Raw genomic sequence first — 19,815 nt, forward strand, 5'->3', positions numbered from 1 at the left:
CCTGGCATGCTCTCAATCAACTTTTGGACCAAATCCTGACTGATAGCAGTCCATTCTTGCATAATCAATGCTTGCATTTTGCCAGAATTTGTTGGTTTTTGTTTGTCCACCCGTCTCTTGATGATTGACCACAAGTTCTCAATGGGATTAAGATCTGGGGAGTTTCCAGGCCATGGACCCAAAATCTCTATGTTTTGTTCCATGAGCCATTTAGTTATCACCTTTGCTTTATGGCAAGGTGCTCCATCATGCTGGAAAAGGCATTGTTGGGCACCAAACTGCTCTTGGACGGTTGGGAGAAGTTGCTCTTGGAGTACATTCTGGTACCATTCTTTATTCATGGCTGTGTTTTTAGGCAAGACTGTGAGTGAGCCGATTCCCTTGGCTGAGAAGCAACCCCACACATGAATGGTTTCAGGATGCTTTACAGTTGACATGAGACAAGACTGGTGGTAGCGCTCACCTCTTCTTCTCCGAATAAGCTGTTTTCCAGATGTCCCAAACAATCGAAAAGGGGATTCATCAGAGAAAATGACTTTGCCCCAGTCCTCAGCAGTCCACTCCCTGTACCTTTTGCAGAATATCAGTCGGTCCCTGATGTTTTTTCTGGAGAGAAGTGGCTTCTTTGCTGCCCTCCTTGAAACCAGCCCTTGCTCAAAGAGTCTCCGCCTCACAGTGCGTGCAGAAGCACTCACACCAGCCTGCTGCCATTCCTGAGCAAGCTCGGCACTGCTGGTAGTCCGATCCTGCAGCTGAAACAGTTTTAAGATACGGTCCTGACGCTTGCTGGTCTTTCTTGGGCGCCCTGGAGCCTTTTTGACAACAATGGAAGCTCTCTCCTTGAAGTTCTTGATGATGCGATAGATTGTTGACTGAGGTGCAATCTTTGTAGCTGCGATACTCTTCCCTGTTAGGCCATTTTTGTGCAGTGCAATGATGGCTGCACGTGTTTCTTTAGAGATAACCATGGTTAACTGAAGAGAAACAATGATACCAAGAACCAGCCTCCTTTTAAAGTGTCCAGTGATGTCATTCTTACTTAATCATGACTGATTGATCGCCAGCCCTGTCCTCATCAACAACCACACCTGCGTTAATGGATCAATCACTAAAACGATGTTAGCTGCTCCTTTTAAGGCAGGACTGCAATGATGTTGAAATGTGTTTTGGGTGTTAAAGTTCATTTTCTGGGCAAATATTGACTTTGCAAGTACAGTAATTGCTGTTAAGCTGATCACTCTTTGACATTCAGGAGTATATGCAAATTGCCATTACAAAAAATGAAGCAGTAAGCTTTGGAAAAATTACTATTTGTCTCATTCTCAATCCTTTTGGCCATGACTGTAGTAAGGAAATGGAAGAACACAGGGACAGTTCTTGTTAAGGCCAGAAGTGGCAGGCCAAGAAAATCATCAGATAGGCAGAGAAGAAGAATGGTGAGATCAGTCAAGGACAATCCTCAGGCCACCTCCAGAGAGCTGCAGCATCAACTTGCTGCAGATGGTGTCACTGTGCATCGGTCAACTATACAACGCACTTTGCACAAGGAGAAGCTGTATGGGAGAGTGATGCGAAAGAAGCCATTTCTGCTCGCCACAAACAGAGTCGACTGAGGTATGCAAAAGCACATTTGGAGAAGCCAATTTCTTTTTGGAAGAAGGTCCTGTGGACTGATGAAACCAAGATTGAGTTGTTTGGTCATACAAAAAGGCGTTATGCATGGCGGCAAAAAAACACAGCATTCCAAGAAAAACACTTGCTACCCACAGTAAAATTTGGTGGAGGTTCCATCATGCTTTGGGGCTGTGTGGCCAATGCCGGCACCGGGAGTCTTGTTAAAGTTGAGGGACGCATGGATTCCACTCAGTATCAGCAGACTCTTGACAATAATGTTCAAGAATCAGTGACAAAGTTGAAGTTACGCAGGGGATGGATCTTTCAGCAAGACAATGATCCAAAACACCGCTCCAAATCTACTCAGGCATTCATGCAGAGGAACAATTACAATGTTCTGGAATGACCATCCCAGTCCCCAGACCTGAATATCATTGAACATCTGTGGGATCATTTGAAGAGGGCTGTCCATGCTCGGCGACCATCAAACTTAACTGAACTGGAATTGTTTTGTAAAGAGGAATGGTCAAAAATACCTTCATCCAGGATCCAGGAAATCATTAAAAGCTACAAGAAGCGACTAGAGGCTGTTATTTTTGCAAAAGGAGGATCTACTAAATATTAATGTCACTTTTCTGGTGAGGTGCCCATATTTATGCACCTGTCAAATTTAGTTTGAATGCAGATTGCACATTTTCTGTTAGTACAATAAACCTCATTTCAAGGCAGAAACATTACTGTGTGCAACAGTTATTACATATATCAAACTGAAATAGCTGTTGCAAAAACACCAATTTTTATAAAACATTAAACTTAAGATTAATAGGGGTGCCCAAACTTTTTCATATAACTGTATATGGATAGATAGATAATATATGGATAGCTAGATAATATATGGATAGATAGATAAATAAATAATAGATCGATAGATAGCTATATAGATAGATAAATAGATTTATAGATAGATAATAGTTATATATATGGATATATAGATATATTGATAGATTCATGGATAGATAGATAGGTGAATAGATAGATATACGGATAGATAGATATATGGATAGATAAAAGAAATATTGATACATATATGGATAGATAAATAGATAATAGATCGATAGATAGATATATGGATAGCTAGATATATAGATAATAGATAGATAATAGATAGATATACAGATAGATATATATGTGATATATACTGTATAATCCATGTTTTGCGTGTGTTCTAGTGATGAGCGAGCACTAAAATGCTCGGGTACTTGTTTGAGTCAAGCAAATTGGAATGCTCAAGTGCTCAGTCTGAGTAATGAGCCCAATGTAAGTCTATGGGAAACTCGAGCATTTTTCTGGCGGCCCCACCCTCGGCGGTCTGCAGAGGGCCTAAAAATTGCCCAAATCGATGGGAATCATGCTCAATTGACATGGGAACAGCATGGGAAAGACCCCTGGAAGCATTTCTGACTCCCAGGTCACTGCTGTCAACAATGTTGTCAGAGGTATTACGCCACTTTTACGGACTCACAATTAAACATACAAAAACTAAACCAAAATGGATTTTCCTGGGAAATATGTTAAGGAATATCCTTTCCAGGATAATGACTTGTATATAGGGCAAAATAAATATACAAAAATGCTCCTCCACACCTTGGGCTATGTTCACACAGAGCGTTTTTGATGCGTTTTTGCACTTTTGCTTTCAACCAAGACAAATGTGTTCATCGGGAAATGTCATTTTAACATTTTACAATCTTATCTGGCCATGTGGTGTGTGACATGGGAACAGCACGAGGAAAACTACTGGGGCTGGAAGCATCTCTGACTCCCAGGGCACTGCCTAAAACTGTGGTCATCTCATCAGACGTGACCCTATATTACTGCGGTAATAATACAGATATTTTTGGCAATGTGACAAATCTTAAACTCCATTTGAAATGGGCAACGTGTGTGTCAAGGGATGGGGAAGTGGCATTATGGTGATGGTGATAGTGCACACAGAGACCATGGGCAAGATGAAACTGTGCCTGCTAAGGGAGCACAACAAACACCCACGTCATGTAGAACTACCTTCCTGTCCCAATTTCTAGGGGGCCGCGGAACACCACTATTGAAGTCAGAGCAGTGTGAAAAGGTTTTTGGTTGGATAGTAGATAAAGTTTCCAGTCAGTTTGCCACCACTACCACCCTGTGTTCCACAGGGTCCACTCTCAGTAGATGTGAGTCTGGATCAAATTATTATTAGAGATGAGCGTTGTTCGACTCGAACTGTTCGCCAATCTCAAATTCGAGCTGTTTTGGGCGGTGTTCGAGCCGTTCGGCGAACACGAACGATTTGAGAAAAATTCGACTGTTCGAGGTTATGTTCGATAACTGTTCGTGCACCAAAATCATAACTGGATTTTTTCTCAGTAATGATGAAAATTAATGTTAATACGCAGTTTGAGTGTACAGCGGGGTGGGGGGAGGGGCAGGGGATGGATCTCTGCAGGAATAATGAAGATCTCCATTTTTTTTTCTCTTTCCCGCATTTACAGTGGGGAGGTGCAATCTGTCAGCCTATCAGCAGCGCACACACGGAGCGAAGTGCTTTTTTTCACACAAGCAAGGGCATGTGTCATTGGCAGTGTATGTCACATGTCCTTGCCCTATAAGACCAAGCCATTTTCCCCGTCACCACCATTTTCTCACTGCTGCAGCTGCGTGTTAGCCGGCACCGCTGTTGCTGTGTGCGCTATACCTTGTTAATTTCAAGCCAATTTTCGCACAAATCTACAGATAGCTTTGGAGTAGGGAATAGTTGTGATTGCAGTCCTTTTAAGGACTAGGTTACAGCATTTCCTACGACTTTTATCAGGCAGGTCTGTGCTCTTAAATAGATAGATTGTGGGAGTAAAGACTAATTGTAATTGCAGTCCTTTTCAGGACTAGGTTACATCAGTTCCTATCAGTTTTTGCCAGGCAGGTCTGTGCCAGTGCTGTGCAAGTTTTTTTTCACAGCATTTGGCTGAATCTAGCAAAGCTAATACTTTTTGGCCTATTGCAGAGTGTGTTAGTCAGTGGAGTAGCCTATCTGTGTTGCAAGATATACCACCTGTGTATAGAATACCAATTTTTTTACTGCACCTAGTGAAGTAAAATCTTTTGGGCATAGCATCATTCTATTAGTCCATCTATACTGACCTCCATCAGGTTGCAAATTGAATATAATTTTTTTCTGCATCTAGCTCTGAAAAAATATTTGGGCTTCTAGCAGTGTGTGGGACTTGTTCTATTAGTCCATCTATACTGACCTCCATCAGGTTGCAAACTGAATATAATTTTTTTCTGCATCTAGCTCTGAAAAAATATTTGGCCTTCTAGCAGTGTGTGGGACTTGTTCTGTTAGTCCATCTATACTGACCTCCATCACGCTGCAAATTCAAAATAATTTTTTGTCTGCATCTAGCTATGAAAAAATATTTGGCCTTCTAGCAGTGTGTGGGACTTTCTCTATTAGTCCATCTATACTGACCTCCATCAGGTTGCAAATTAAAAATAATTTTTATCTGCATCTATCTCTGAAAAAATATTTGGCCTTCTAGCAGTGTGTGGGACTTTCTCTATTAGTCCATCTATACTGACCTCCATCAGGTTGCAAATTAAAAATAATTTTTTGTCTGCATCTAGCTCTGAAAAAATATTTGGCCTTCTAGCAGTGTGTGGGACTTTCTCTATTAGTCCATCTATACTGACCTCCATCAGGTTGCAAATTCAAAATAATTTTTTCTCTGCATCTAGCTCTGAAAAAATATTTGGCCTTCTAGCAGTGTGTGGGACTTTCTCTATTAGTCCATCTATACTGACCTCCATCAGGCTGCAAATTAAAAATAATTTTTATCTGCATCTACCTCTGAAAAAATATTTGGCCTTCTAGCTGTGTGTGGGACTTGTTCTATTAGTCCATCTATACTGACCTCCATCAGGTTGCAAACTGAATATAATTTTTTTCTGCATCTAGCTCTGAAAAAATATTTGGCCTTCTAGCAGTGTGTGGGACTTTCTCTATTAGTCCATCTATACTGACCTCCATCAGGTTGCAAATTAAAAATAATTTATATCTGCATCTAGCTCTGAAAAAATATTTGGCCTTCTAGCAGTGTGTGGGACTTTCTCTATTAGTCCATCTATACTGACCTCCATCAGGTTGCAAATTAAAAATAATTTTTTGTCTGCATCTAGCTCTGAAAAAATATTTGGCCTTCTAGCAGTGTGTGGGACTTTCTCTATTAGTCCATCTATACTGACCTCAATCAGGTTGCAAACTGAATATATTTTTTTTCTGCATCTACCTCTGAAAAAATATTGGGCTTCTAGCTGTGTGTGGGACTTGTTCTATTAATCCATGTATACAGACCTCCATCAGGTTGCAAACTGAATATAATTTTTTTCTGCATCTACCTCTGAAAAAAAATTTGGGCTTCTAGCTGTGTGTGGGACTTGTTCTATTAGTCCATCTATACTGACCTCCATCAGGTTGCAAACTGAGTATAATTTTTTTCTGCATCTAGCTCTGAAAAAATATTTGGCCTTCTAGCAGTGTGTGGGACTTTCTCTATTAGTCCATCTATACTGACCTCCATCAGGTTGCAAATTAAAAATAATTTATATCTGCATCTAGCTCAGAAAAAATATTTGGCCTTCTAGCAGTGTGTGGGACTTTCTCTATTAGTCCATCTATACTGACCTCCATCAGGTTGCAAATTAAAAATAATTTTTTGTCTGCATCTAGCTCTGAAAAAATATTTGGCCTTCTAGCAGTGTGTGGGACTTTCTCTATTAGTCCATCTATACTGACCTCCATCAGGTTGCAAACTGAATATATTTTTTTTCTGCATCTACCTCTGAAAAATATTTGGGCTTCTAGCTGTGTGTAGGACTTGTTCTATTAGTCCATCTATACTGACCTCCATCAGGTTGCAAACTGAATACAATTTTTTTCTGCATCTACCTCTGTAAAAATATTTGGGCTTCTAGCTGTGTGTGGGACTTGTTCTATTAGTCCATCTATACTGACCTCCATCAGGTTGCAAATTGAATATATTTTTTTTCTGCATCTAACCCAGCCAATAGTTTTGGCCTAATACCACAGTTTGGCCACTCAGCTCTGCTCGGTTCCCATCCATTGTTTTTTTGTGCAAACAACTCCAGAGTTGTGAATTAGTTAACCACCAAAATGAGTGGAAAAAGGCCTGCTGCTGGTGGAAAGGGGAATAGGCATGTTGGGAAGGGGAAAAAAGGTTGTGTCCGTGGGGTAGGTGTTAAAGCAACAGTAACATCTGCAGAAGAAAGACCATCTTCCAGCCAAACTAAAATGTCTACTTCTTTTAGCGGACAATGTGATAAGATCCCTTTCTTACGGCCACGCCAATCGCTACAAATTCCAGATGAGGCACAAAAACAGCAGGTGCTTCAACGGATATCAAGTGCTCCTTTAAGTGGGCTCTCCTCCACATCAACTTCAACATCACAAATACTCCAGTCCTCAAAGGTGTCACCCCAATCGCACTTGCTTCCTCACAGCTCCCAAATCTCCAGCTGCCCGTCTGAGTATGAGGTAGAACAGATGGTTGAGTCTGCAGAGCTGTTTACTCATACTATAGCCTGGGAATCAGAGGTCGACTCCAGCGCTTCTGTGAATCCAGACGAGGAAATGATCTGCACTGATGCCCAGAATCTTTATGAGTCGGATCCAGGACCAGACGCAGAAGGTTCTGACCATAATGCAGACCCTCATTCCCAAACTGTAACTCCTGTTGGTGGAGACAATGAGGAAGACGATGATGAGACTCAAATACCTGATTGGAGCGACAACTTTAGTTTTTTGTCAGGGCAGGTACAGGTTGGCTCTGAGGACGACGGGTGTGATAACGCACAGGGTGATGATGATGAGGTTGGAGATCCCACTTACTGTCAACCCACAGTCAGCCAAGAGATGAGGTCAGCAGAGGAGGTGGAGGAAGATGCTAGTGACGACGAGGTCAGGTTGCGCCTTCCTGGACAGAGACGTAGTACTGGAAGCACGTCAACAACTGCATCCTCAAACACAACTCTGCCTCTCACCACAAGTCGTGGTGGCTCTTCAGGTCGCATGGGTGCTAAGCCTTGCATAGCCTGGGCATTTTTTCAGATCGATAAAGATGACCCAACTCGTGTTATCTGTAACATTTGTCAGCAAAAGCTAAGTAGAGGCCAAAAAATACATAGTTTGAGTACTTCATGCATGAACCGGCACATGGACATGAAGCATAAGTTGCAGTGGGAAGCTCAGTGTGCTACAATGCGGCCTAGCCGTCCGGGCCAACCACCGTCTGCCATATCTTGTGCATCCGCTGCCTCTTCATCCTCTGTGACTGGGGGGACAGCAGTCACACCTGTTTTGGGGCGCAGACCTGCCACCTCTTTACCCGCAACAGCCAGCGTGATTGGCAGGTCATCATTTTCTTTGGAGGTGGTAACACCAGCTGGTGTTGAGCGCTGTCCGACATCGATAGCACCACCTTTGGATCAAGGCAACCTAACATGTCCGCCTGCATCTTCCTCACAGACCGGCAGTTCGCCGGGGACACCCTTATCAACCCCGTCTAAGCACAATAGCCAGCCCTCGGTCCCTCAGATGTGGACAAGTAAAAGACCATTTCCTCCTAGCCATGAGAAAGCTAAGAGGTTGAATTTCACCATCGGCAAGCTCTTGGCTACAGAAATGCTGCCTTTCCGCCTGGTGGACACAGAGGATTTTCGAGACCTTATGTCCGTCGCAGTGCCCCAGTACCAGATGCCCAGTCGGCACTACTTCTCAAAGAAAGGTGTGCCTGCGCTCCACCAGCATGTCGCACACAACATCACCGCTTCTTTGAGAAACTCTGTGTGTGACAGGGTGCATTTCACCACAGACACTTGGACGAGTAGGCATGGACAGGGGCGTTACATGTCGCTGACTGGGCACTGGGTAACTATGGTGACAGCAGGACAAGGGGCTGCTGTCCAAGTCTTGCCGTCCCCACGAGTTGTGCGTCAATCCTCTTTATGTCAAAGTTCCTCCACTGCTTCTGCCTCCTCAACCTCCTCTCGGTCTTCCACCTGCACCCAAAGCCTGTCTGGTCATGCCACAAGCTTTCTAACTGCGCAGAAGGGATCCTGCACACCTCCTTACTATGCTGGCAGTAGGGCTCAACATCATCAGGCGGTTTTTACTTTGAAATGTCTGGGAAATGTGTGTCACACAGCTGAGGAGTTGTGGTCAGCTCTGGAGAACCAATTTCATGAATGGTTGTCTCCACTGGACCTGAAACCAGGGAAGGCCGTGTGCGACAATGCTGCAAACCTGGGTGCGGCCCTTCGCCGGCGGCAATGTCACACACGTGCCTTGTATGGCTCACGTGTTGAACCTGGTTGTCCAGCAATTTTTAGCCCACTATTCCAGACTAGATGGCCTTCTGCAGAGGGCACGGTCGCTGTGTGCTCACTTCCGCCGTTCGCATCCCGCAGCTCAGCGACTTACATCTCTACAGAAGTCGTTGGGCCTGCCACTTCACCGGCTAAAATGCGATGTGCCTACCCGGTGGAATTCAACTCTGCACATGTTGCAGTGACTGTGGCAGCACCGAAAAGCCCTGGTGCAATACGTTCTGACGTATAGCCTGGGCCAACGAGATCCAGAGGTGGGGCAAATCACGCTGGAGGAGTGGTCTCAGATCAGGGACCTATGCACCCTTCTGCACAGCTTTGAAATGGCGACGAAGATGTTTAGTGCTGACGATGCCATTATCAGCATGACTATTCCGGTGATTTACATGCTGGAACACATGTTAAACAGAATTCGGAGTCAGGTGGTGGCACAAGAGGAGGTGGAGGAAGTAGAGGAGGAGGAGTTGTATGCGGAAGGGCTAACATCTGCAAGGTCCAGACGGTCGGCAGCACCAAGGCGGCAGGCATGTGAGGGTGGGGGAGATGGTTTTACCAGGGCACATGGTAGCAGCCAAACTAGTGAGGAAGGTGCAGGAGCCCAGGAAGAAGTGGAGGACGAACTGATGGAAGACTCATCAGATGAGGGAGACCTTGATCACATTTCTGTTGTGCGAGGTTGGGGGGAGAGGACAGAGGAAGGAAGCATGATTGTTACCTCGCCACCAACACAACAGGGACTTGGTGCTCCTGGATGCGCAACACACATGAGTGCCTTCTTGCTGCACTACCTGCAACATGACCCTCGAATTGTGAGAATTAGAAATAATCCCGACTACTGGGTTGCTACACTGTTAGATCCCCGGTACAAAATTAAATTTGCAGAAATTATTCCTGCCATAGAAAGGGATGCACGCATGCAGGAGTATCAGCAGAGACTGTTGCAGAATCTTACATGTGCTTTTCCACAAAACACCAGTGGTGCACGTAGTGAATCTCACAGTTCCAACTTGCCAACCGTGGGACCGTCAAGTGTTCAGCACTCAAACCGTAACAGAACCACAGTATCTGCTGGTAACATCAATTTTGCGGAATCATTTCACCACTTTTTTAGCCCATCCTTTGCAAGGCCACAGGAGACAAGAAGTCTGACACATAGTCAACGCCTAGAGACGATGGTACAGGAGTATCTCCAAGTAAACATTGAAGCCATGACTGTGTCACTGGACCCTTGCTCTTTTTGGGCTTCCAATCTGGATAAATGGCCGGAGCTAGCCACTTACGTCTTGGAGATCTTGTCATGCCCCCAGCCAGCGTTCTGTCTGAACGTGTGTTCAGCGCTGCTGGTGGTGTGCTGACAGATAAGCGCACGCGGCTCTCCACTGATAATGTAGACAGACTCATGTTCATAAAGATGAACAAATCATGGATCCGAAACGACTTTTCTACCCCTGTGTCATCCTGGGGAGAGTAAAAGCTTGATGATTGGTTAAAATCACCCTACCAACCGTTTTAAGCTTTCAAATTACTAATCATGTATATCTGTATCTTGACTGGAAAATAATTTGGGCTTTGTAGCAGTGTGCAGCACTGATCCTATTAGGCCATCTATACTAAGCTCCACCAGATTTAAAATTAATAATAATTTTTAGCTGCATCTAGCCCGGAAAATAATTTTGGGGCTCCGAGATGCGCAAAACACATAAGTGCCTTCTTGCTGCACTACTTGCAACATGACCCTCATATTGTCAGAATTCGAAGTAATCATGACTACTGGGTTGCCACACTCTTAGATCCCCCAAACTTTTCGATCAACCTTTTCATTTTAATAAAGACCAAAAAAATGGTCATTTTTGAAATTATAAGCATTAGCAGGTTATTAGAAACTGAAATCAAACAGTTTTCAACTCAAAACTTTATTCTAGGTGATGTTACATTTTCACATAGGACCCCTTGTTCGAAAGGAGCTTCTGAACTCTCTCGTCCATTGAATTTGTCAGGTTTTGGATGGTTTCTGCTTAAATTGTTTTGCATGAGGACAGAATACCCTCCCAGAGCTGTTGCTTAGATGTGAACTGCCTCCCACCATCATAGACACTCCTTTTGATGATGCTCCAGAGGTTCTGAATGGGGTAGAGGTCAGGGGAGCATGGGGGTCACACCATAAGTTTGTCCCCTTTTATGCCCATATCAGCCAGAGATGCAGATGTTTTATGTGCAGCATGAGATGGTGCATTATCATGCAAAAAAATGATCTTGCTGTGAAATACACGGTTCTTCTTCTTGAACCATGGCAGGAAGTGCTGTTTGAGAAAATCCACATACATTATGGAGTTCATCTTTAGCGCCTTCAGGGATCCTAAAGGGGCCGACAATCTCTCTCCCCATGATTCCAGCCCAAAACATTACTCCACCTCCTCCTTGTTGGCGCTGTAGCCGTGTTTGCGTGGGGTGTCCATCAACCAGCCATCCTCCACTCCATCCATCTGGACCATCGAGCGCTGCACGGCACTCATCCGTGAACAAAACAGTTTTGAAATCAGTCTTCATGTAATGTTTGGCCCACTGGAGCCGTTTCTGCTTGTGTGAAGTGGATAGAGGAGGTCGACAGGATGGCGTATGCACAGCTGCAAACCTCTGAAGGACCCTGCATCTTGTTGTTCGGGGGACGTTGGAGGCACCAGCAGCTTCAAAAACTTGTCTGCTGCTATGACAAGGCTTTTTTGCCGCTGCTCTTTTAACCTGACGTAATTGCGTGTAGGAAAGAGTCCTCAATTTGCCCTTATCAGCACGCACACGTGTGTACTGTGAATCAGCTACATACTTCTTGATTGCCAAGACACTTCATCCTGATCATCGCACAATGTTGATTGTAGTCATGCCTTGACCTAAACACTCCACAATTTGTTGCTTCTCAGCAGCCGACACATCCTTTTTCTTTCCCATTTTGGCAGAAAATGTAGGCTGCTTAATAATGTGAGACAGCCTTCTTAAGTAGTCTTGCCTTTCATTGGACACACCTGCCAAACTAATTAGCACAGGTGTCTGCAATTGCTTACAGTGATATAAAGAGCCCTGACACACATCACCATCAATGAGTTTAACTGACAAACAAACAAATTCTTCCCTTATCACTCCTAAACACTTTTTGCATAATAATTTGGAACACAGTGTACATGTGCTTTTCCACAAAACACCAGTGGTTCACGTAGTGAATCTTACAGTTCTAACTTGCCAACCGTGGTCTGTATGGAGTTGTTCAATAAAGGGCCCAAAATTAAGATAACATAGATGGGAGAGGTCTCTATGAATAGGAATTCCTAAGTATTTGATACCCTGTGAGGGCCAGGCAAAGGGAAAGTTGGACTGGATGGAATCCTATATGGATTTGGGGAGGGAGACATCGAGGGCCTCAGACTTCGCTGCATTGATTTTAAAATTTGACCATGTAACAAAGTGATCTATTTCAGCCATAACAGCATGGATGGATATATGTGATTGAGTGAGATATACTAGGACATCATCAGCAAATAGAGAGCACTTGTACTCGGTGCCTCCAACCTCAATCCACCTAATATTGGGGTTATGGCGAATTGATGAGAGCAGGTGCTCCGTCACTAGGATGTATAAGAGAGGGGACAGAGGACATCCCTGCCTTGTAACATTGGTGATTGTGAAAGGTGATGAAAATTTTCTGATGCACCCCCTGGGCCTTGGGACACCCAGAGCCGGACCCTTTTTGGTGGATGCTGGTGGTTGTAGTCTTCGTGGCGGCGACCCGGTTCCGTGGCTCAGGGTGGTCAAACCAGTGGCGGAACTATTTATGTGGTTTTGATGTTTAAATGTCCGACTACGCCACCCGTGGATTGCGGTCAGAGTGAACCGCCGCTGCAGGGCAGACCGCTGAGGCTGGTGTTGTGGGTGCAGCGGAGCGTAGCATAACTCCCCACGGGAGGAGTATAGCCTCAGGGCAGTGTATGCGGAGGATGGGGGTGATGGTGCAGGGAAGCAGCAGTAGCGACACGGAGTCAGTGATGCAGTCCAGGGCCTTTACTCACAGTTCTTATTATCCAGACCACGTCTGCAGGTAACGGCTGCCCACGTCGTACTGTGCTCACCAGGTGAGGGGCTCAGACAACTCCCAGATAACTTTGGAGCGCTTCACAGGACCCCCTTTGTGTGTCCTTTGTCTGGCCTTTCTTACCAACCCTTCTGTCCGGCTGCCTCGGGCCTCCTCTTGGTAAACTTGGCGCCAGTTTCCCTGACCCTATGTGGTGCTTTCCTAGCGGGTGTAGCGAGGGGCTGCGCCACATAAAATGTCACAGCCCCCGGTTTCTAGCTGAGGGTCGTTTCCCGCCTCCACTAGTTTCGGGGACCGGTCTCCCCCTTTGGCCTGACCCCTCCACGCAGGTGGATTCGGGCGTGCGGTGGCGACTCGCCCGTCCGCACCCCTGGGATCCCTTCATTCCTCGCTCCTGGAGCCTTCTCCGCTCCTCTTCCTTCCTTCTCCCTCTTCCAGGCCTGGGCCTCTGTTACTAGGCCCGCCTCCGGAGCAGAGCTCATGCAGAGCCCCTGCTCCCTGCCACTTCTGCTCAGACTTCTCTGCACTGAACTAAGATAGTGCAAACCTTTTATACTCCCTTCTCAATGCACCCAGGAACTGCTTCCTCCCTGCTCCTGCACTACAGGGTTCCCCTTCCTCAGTGTTCCCTCCCCCCACTCCAGCCAGGGACAGGGACTGTCGTGCCCATCTCAGAGGCATATTGGTCGCCCTGCCCCACGGCAATGTGGTGTAATGCATGCAGGTGTCGGGTCCTGATCCACACTCCATCCTTACCTGAGAGTGAGATATCACACCTCTGGGTGAGGTGCAATACCTCTGTAGCAACCGAGCCCTCAGGGTGCTACAGTTCCATTTATCTTCAGCGTAGGTGACGTATTGTGATACAGGGCCGTGATTTTGGCTATAAAAGGGTCCCCTAGACCCCTATCCCAAGCTTTTTAAGAGAATCATATATGGCATGCCAGGAGACTCTATGGAATGCTTTCTCAGAATCCAACGAGAGTATCTAATTACAAATTTTTAACTGCATCTAGCCCAGGAAATACTTTGTGCCTAGTAGCAGTGTCTGCTAGTCAGCGGATTATCCCGGCTGTTAAGCAAGCTACACCACCTGTAGTTTGGACACTTAATTTTTTCAAAGGAAATGCTTCGGGACCACGGGATACTCAGTGAAGAGCATCAGGAGGCACCCCAAGGCATAGGGGCTGGGACTGGCAGTAGAATGCCTTGCGGTGGACAGCCGAGCTCGATCCTTATAAAAGCTTTTTAACTGCAGCAGCTTTAGTGGACGCTACTGGAGCTGGAATTACGCGGCTGCTGGCATGAGACTTGCCCTCCAATAGATCCTTGTAAATGGATTTAAAGTGTATTTATTCAATTTAGAGAGACAATTTAAATTAAAAAGCTTAGAGCTGCCTCCACCACAGGGGGGCTCGCTCAACCCACCAGCGGACAGGCACCAGTATTGGGAGAGGGGGGCTGGCCGTCAGGGTTCACCGCGGCTCTGGCACAAACCCGGCGACACGGAGGTGGCACGGGCAGGAGCGGACTGAACGTGTCGGCTTCTCACTTTTTGGATTTTAGAAGGGCATGACATGCCTATATCTGTGTCTCCCCCTCCTTTTACTCCTCCACCTCTTTTCTTTTCGCATGACTATATGTACTTGTCACTTTTCCATGTGTTAGTTGTGTCTTCTGAGCAGTTTGTCAGCTTTTGGACACCTTTGAAGGTGTTTTCTATGTGTTTCTATGTGTTTTTGTTTGCCTGCCATTGGTTTTAACGGTGTTCGAAGGTGTTCGACGAACAGTTCGACGAACAGTTCGGCGAACACACGGGTGTTCGACGAACCGAACCGAACTCGAACACTACAGGGGTGGCTCAACACTAGCGGTAACCCTGGACACTTATCTCTCCTTCAAACCACATATCCAAGCTCTTTCCACTTCCAAGCGAACCGAGCGAGAGGCTAGAATCTATAAATTGGAAGATGAACAAAACAGCTCCGTGTCGCCGGGTTTGTGCCAGAGTCGCCGTGGACCCTGACGGCCAGCCCCCCTCTCCCAATACTGGTGCCTGTCCACTGGTGGGTCGAGCCCCCCCGCGGTGGGGGGGGGGTAACATCTGCAGAAGAAAGACCATCTTCCAGCCAAACTAAGATGTCAACTTCTTTTCGTGGACAATGTGATACGATCCCTTTCTTACGGACACGCCCATCGCTACAAATTCCAGATGAGGCACAAAAACAGCATGTGCTTCAACGGATATCAAGTGCTCCTTCAAATGGGCTCTCCTCCACCTCAACTTTAACATCACAAATACTCCAGTCCTCAGAGGTGTCTCCTCAATCTCACTTGCTTCCTCACAGCTCCTCACAGCTCCCAAGTCTCCAGCTGCCCGTCTGAGTATGGGGTAACACAGATGGTTGAGTCTGCACAGCTGTTTACTCATACTATAGCCTGGGAAACGGAGGTCTGCTCCAGAGCTTCAGTTAATCCAGATGAGGAAATGATCTGCACTGATGCCCAGAATCTTTATAAGTCGGATCCAGGACCAGATGATCATAATGTAGACCCTCGTTCCCAAACAGTAACTCCTGTTGGTGGAGACAATGATGAAGACGATGATGAGACTCAAATACCTGATTGGAGCGACAACTTGACTTTTCGATCAGGGCAGGAAGAGGTGGGCTCTGAGGACGACGGGTGTGAGAACACACAGGGTGATGATGACGAGGTTGGAGATTCCACTTACTGTCAACCCACAGTCAGCTAGTCGATGAGGTCAGCAGAGGAGGTGGAGGAGGATGTGACTAGCCCAGGGGATGGGGATGACTCGGTACCCGGGCCTTTGCCTGGCCTTGGGGATGTCGCGGTGGTCGGCTCCCTGACCCATACCCTGGGGTCACTCTTTAAAAGGGTGGATAATTGTTAATTTTATAAGAGTTCGTGGCGCCACCTGTGGTATCTGGTGAGAAGCACCAGCGCTGCAGCAGTCCACTGAGGCCCGTGATAAGGCAGCTCGATGGTATAGCTCCCCACAGGTGGAGCTAGGTCTCAGGGCAGCGTATGCAGGGGGAATGCAGGACAGGCAAGACCCAGCTGGGTCAGAGCAAGAACGGGAACGGACACGGTAGTCACTTCAGTATCTTTTACTGGTGGAAATTCAGGCACATCCCGGAGCACTGTAGGGTGAAGGGTGCATATCAGGATCCTCCCCAATGAGCGGGTGTAGGGCCTCCTGTTTCTTGCCTCTGCGTAGTAAGTTTCTGACCTGCCTGGAGCTAGGCCTAACTTTGTCTCTGTCCTGCGCTGGCTGACCTTGTGGTAGGGCCTTCTCTTGGAGTTCACGCTCCCTGTATGCGGGGCCTAAGTGTCTCCTGGCTCTGTTACGTATCAGCACCTTAGCGATCCTGGGACTTGTAGTTCTCCAGGGATTCCGGTTATGCCTTACTGGGTCATAAAGATCCCGGTAAGCGCGGATCCGGTGTCCGGTAAATGCTTCGGGGTGAGCTGGTTAAGCCCCTCTGCCCCTTATGTACTAACTCGCCACTCGCCTTCGGCCTACTCGGGCCCTCACTAGGCTATACACACTAACGGCAGCTTGCCGCGCTTCACCGATCTTGGACGAGTAGGCATGGACAGGGACGTTACATGTCGCTGACTGGGCACTGGGTAACTATGGTGACAGCAGGACAAGGGGCTGCTGTCCAAGTCTTACCGTCCCCACGAGTTGTGCGTCAATCCTCTTTATCTCGAAGTTCCTCCACTGCTTCTGCCTCCTCAACCTCCTCTCGGTCCTCCACCTGCACCCAAATCCTGTCTGGTAATGCCACAAGCTTTCTAACTGCGCAGAAAGAATCCTGCACACCTCCTTACTATGCTGGCAGCAGGGCTCAACGGCATCAGTGTTTACTTTGAAATGTCTGGGAAATGTGAGTCACACAGCTGAGGAGTTGTGGTCATCTCTGGAGACCCAGTTTCATGAATGGTTGTCTCCACTGGACCTGCAACCAGGGAAGGCCGTGTGCGACAATGCTACAAACTGGGTGCGGCCCTTCGCCAGGGCAATGTCACACACGTGCCTTGTATGTCTCACGTGTTGAACCTGGTTGTCCATCAATTTTTAGCCCACTATCCCGGACTAGATGGCCTTCTGCAGACGGCACGGTCGCTGTGTTCTCACTTCCGCCTACAGAAGTCGTTGGGCCTGCCAGTTCACCGGCTGAAATGCGATGTGCCGACACGGTGGAATTCAACTCTGCACATGTTGCAGCGACTGTGGCAGCACCGACAAGCCCTGGTGCAATACGTTCTGATATATAGCCTGGGCCAATGAGATCCAGAGGTGGGGCAAATCACGCTGCAGGAATGGTCTCAGATCAGGGACCTATGAAGTTGACGCGCCCCCTGGACCGTGGGGTACCCGGAGCCGGGCCAGTAGACGCTGGGGGATGTAGTCACTGTGGCGGTGACCTAGTCCGTGACCCAGGGTGGTCAATCCAAGGGTCATTTGTATATATGGGTTTTATAATGTCCGACTACGCCACCTCTGGAGTGCGGCAAAAGGGGCCGCCGCTGCGGAACAGTCCTCTGAAGCTCGTGGTTTTGCAGCAATGGTATTATTACTCCCCACAGGAAGAGTGTAGCTTCAGGGCAGTGTGGGTGGATGATGGTGGTTGTAGTGCAGGGAGTCAGTAATGAACACAGAGTCTGTGTGATGCAGTCCCAAGATCTTTACTCACAATTGTTGCAGTCCAGATTACAGGTACCAGAGCAATCTCACCCGTCGTGCTGAGCGTACTCAGTGAGGGGCTCAGTCCACCCCCAGATAGCTCTGGAGTACTTAGCAGGACCCCCTTCTGTGTGTCCTTTCTCTTGCCTTCTCCCTGCACCTCACACCCAGTGACACTTCTATCCGGTATCCTCGGGCCTTGGCGGGCGACGTGTGTTCCGTCCCCCTATGTGGCTACCTTCTTAGTGAGACTGGTGTGGACTTTGGCCTGCAGTACATGAAATTCTGCAGCCTCCGGTTTCTAGTTGAGCTTTGCTGTTTCTCCGCTAGTTGAGGGACCGGTTCCCTTTATCTGGCCTGACCCCTCTACCTCCTGGTAGCAGCGGGAGTACGGGTGGCCTTCTGCACGGCCCGTACCCCTAGGGTCCCTTCAGTTCCTGGAGCCTTCCTGCTCCCACTCCTCTCTTCTCTCCTTCAGTCCTGGGCCTCCCAGGCTAGGCCTGCCTCAGGAGCAGAGCTCATGCAGAGCCTCTGCTCCTGTCACTTTTCCTCCTCTGACTGGCTTGCTCTTTCTAAGATGGCTTCCTATTTATACTCTCCCTGTCATGTGCTCCCCTAAGCTACTCCCCTAAGCACCCACTACATAGGACCCTCCCGCCAGCTAGGGACCTGGGACTGTGCTCTCCCTTAGGAGTAATCTCGCCCTACCCCCACTGCGGGTATGAGTTGGATGCAGGTGTTAGGGTCCCGAGCCATACGCCTTCCTTACCTGAGGGTGAGATACCACACCTCTGGGTGAGATGCAGTAACTCTGTGGCGACTGAACCCTCAAGGGCGCCACACACCCTTCTGCACAGTTTTGAAATGGTGACGAAGATGTTTAGTGCTGACGACGATGCCATTATCAGCATAACTATTCCGGTGATTTACATTCTGGAGCACACATTAAACAGTATTCAGAGTCAGGTGGTGGGACAAGAGGAGGTGGAGGAAGTAGAGGAGGAGTCGTATGCGGAAGGGATAACATCTCCAAGGTCCAGACGGTCGGCAGCACCAAGGCGGCAGGCATGGGAGGGTGGGGGCGAGGGATTAACCAGGGCGCATGGTAGCAGCCAAACTGTTGAGGAAGGTGCAGGAGTCGAGGAAGAAGAGGAGGACGAACTGGCGATGGGCATGGAAGACTCATCAGATGAGGGAGACCTTGATCACATTTCTGTTGTGCGAGGTTAGGGGGAGAGGGCAGAGCAAGGAAGCTTGATTCTTACCTCGCTACCAACACAACAAGGACTTGGTCCTCCTGGATGCGCAAGACACATGAGTGCCTTCTTGCTGCACTACCTGCAACATGACCCTCGGATTGTCAGAATTCAAAGTAATCCCGACTACTGGGTTGCCACACTCTTAGATCCCCGGTACAAAAGTAAATTTGCCAAAATAATTCCTGCCATAAAAAGGAATTTACGAATGCAGGAGTATCTGCAGACGCTGTTGCAGAATCTTACATTTGCTTTTCCACAAAACACCAGTGGTGCACGTAGTGAATCTCACAGTTCTAACTTGCCAACCGTGGGACTGTCGAGTCTTCATCACTCAAACCGTAACAGTAACACAGTATCTGCTGGTAACAGCAATTTTGTGGAATCGTTTCACCACTTTTTTAGACCATCCTTTGCAAGGCCACAGGAGACAAGATGTCTGACACATAGTCAACGCCTAGAGAGGATGGTACAGGAGTATCTCCAAGTGAACATCGAAGCCATGACTGTGTCACTGGACCCTTGCTCATTTTGGGCTTCCAATCTGGAAAAATGGCCGGAGCTCGCCACTCACGCCTTGGAGATCTTGTCATGCCCTGCATGTGTGTTCAGCGCTGCTGGTGGTGTGCTGACAGATAAGCGCATGCGGCAGTCCCCTGAGAATGTAGACAGACTCACGTTCATAAAGATGAACAAATCATGGATTCGCAAGG

The sequence above is a fragment of the Phyllobates terribilis genome, unplaced genomic scaffold, assembly GCF_046119375.1.
Source record: "Phyllobates terribilis strain yellow unplaced genomic scaffold, ASM4611937v1 Scaffold_1__5_contigs__length_1240528914, whole genome shotgun sequence".
NCBI lineage: Eukaryota > Metazoa > Chordata > Amphibia > Anura > Dendrobatidae > Phyllobates > Phyllobates terribilis.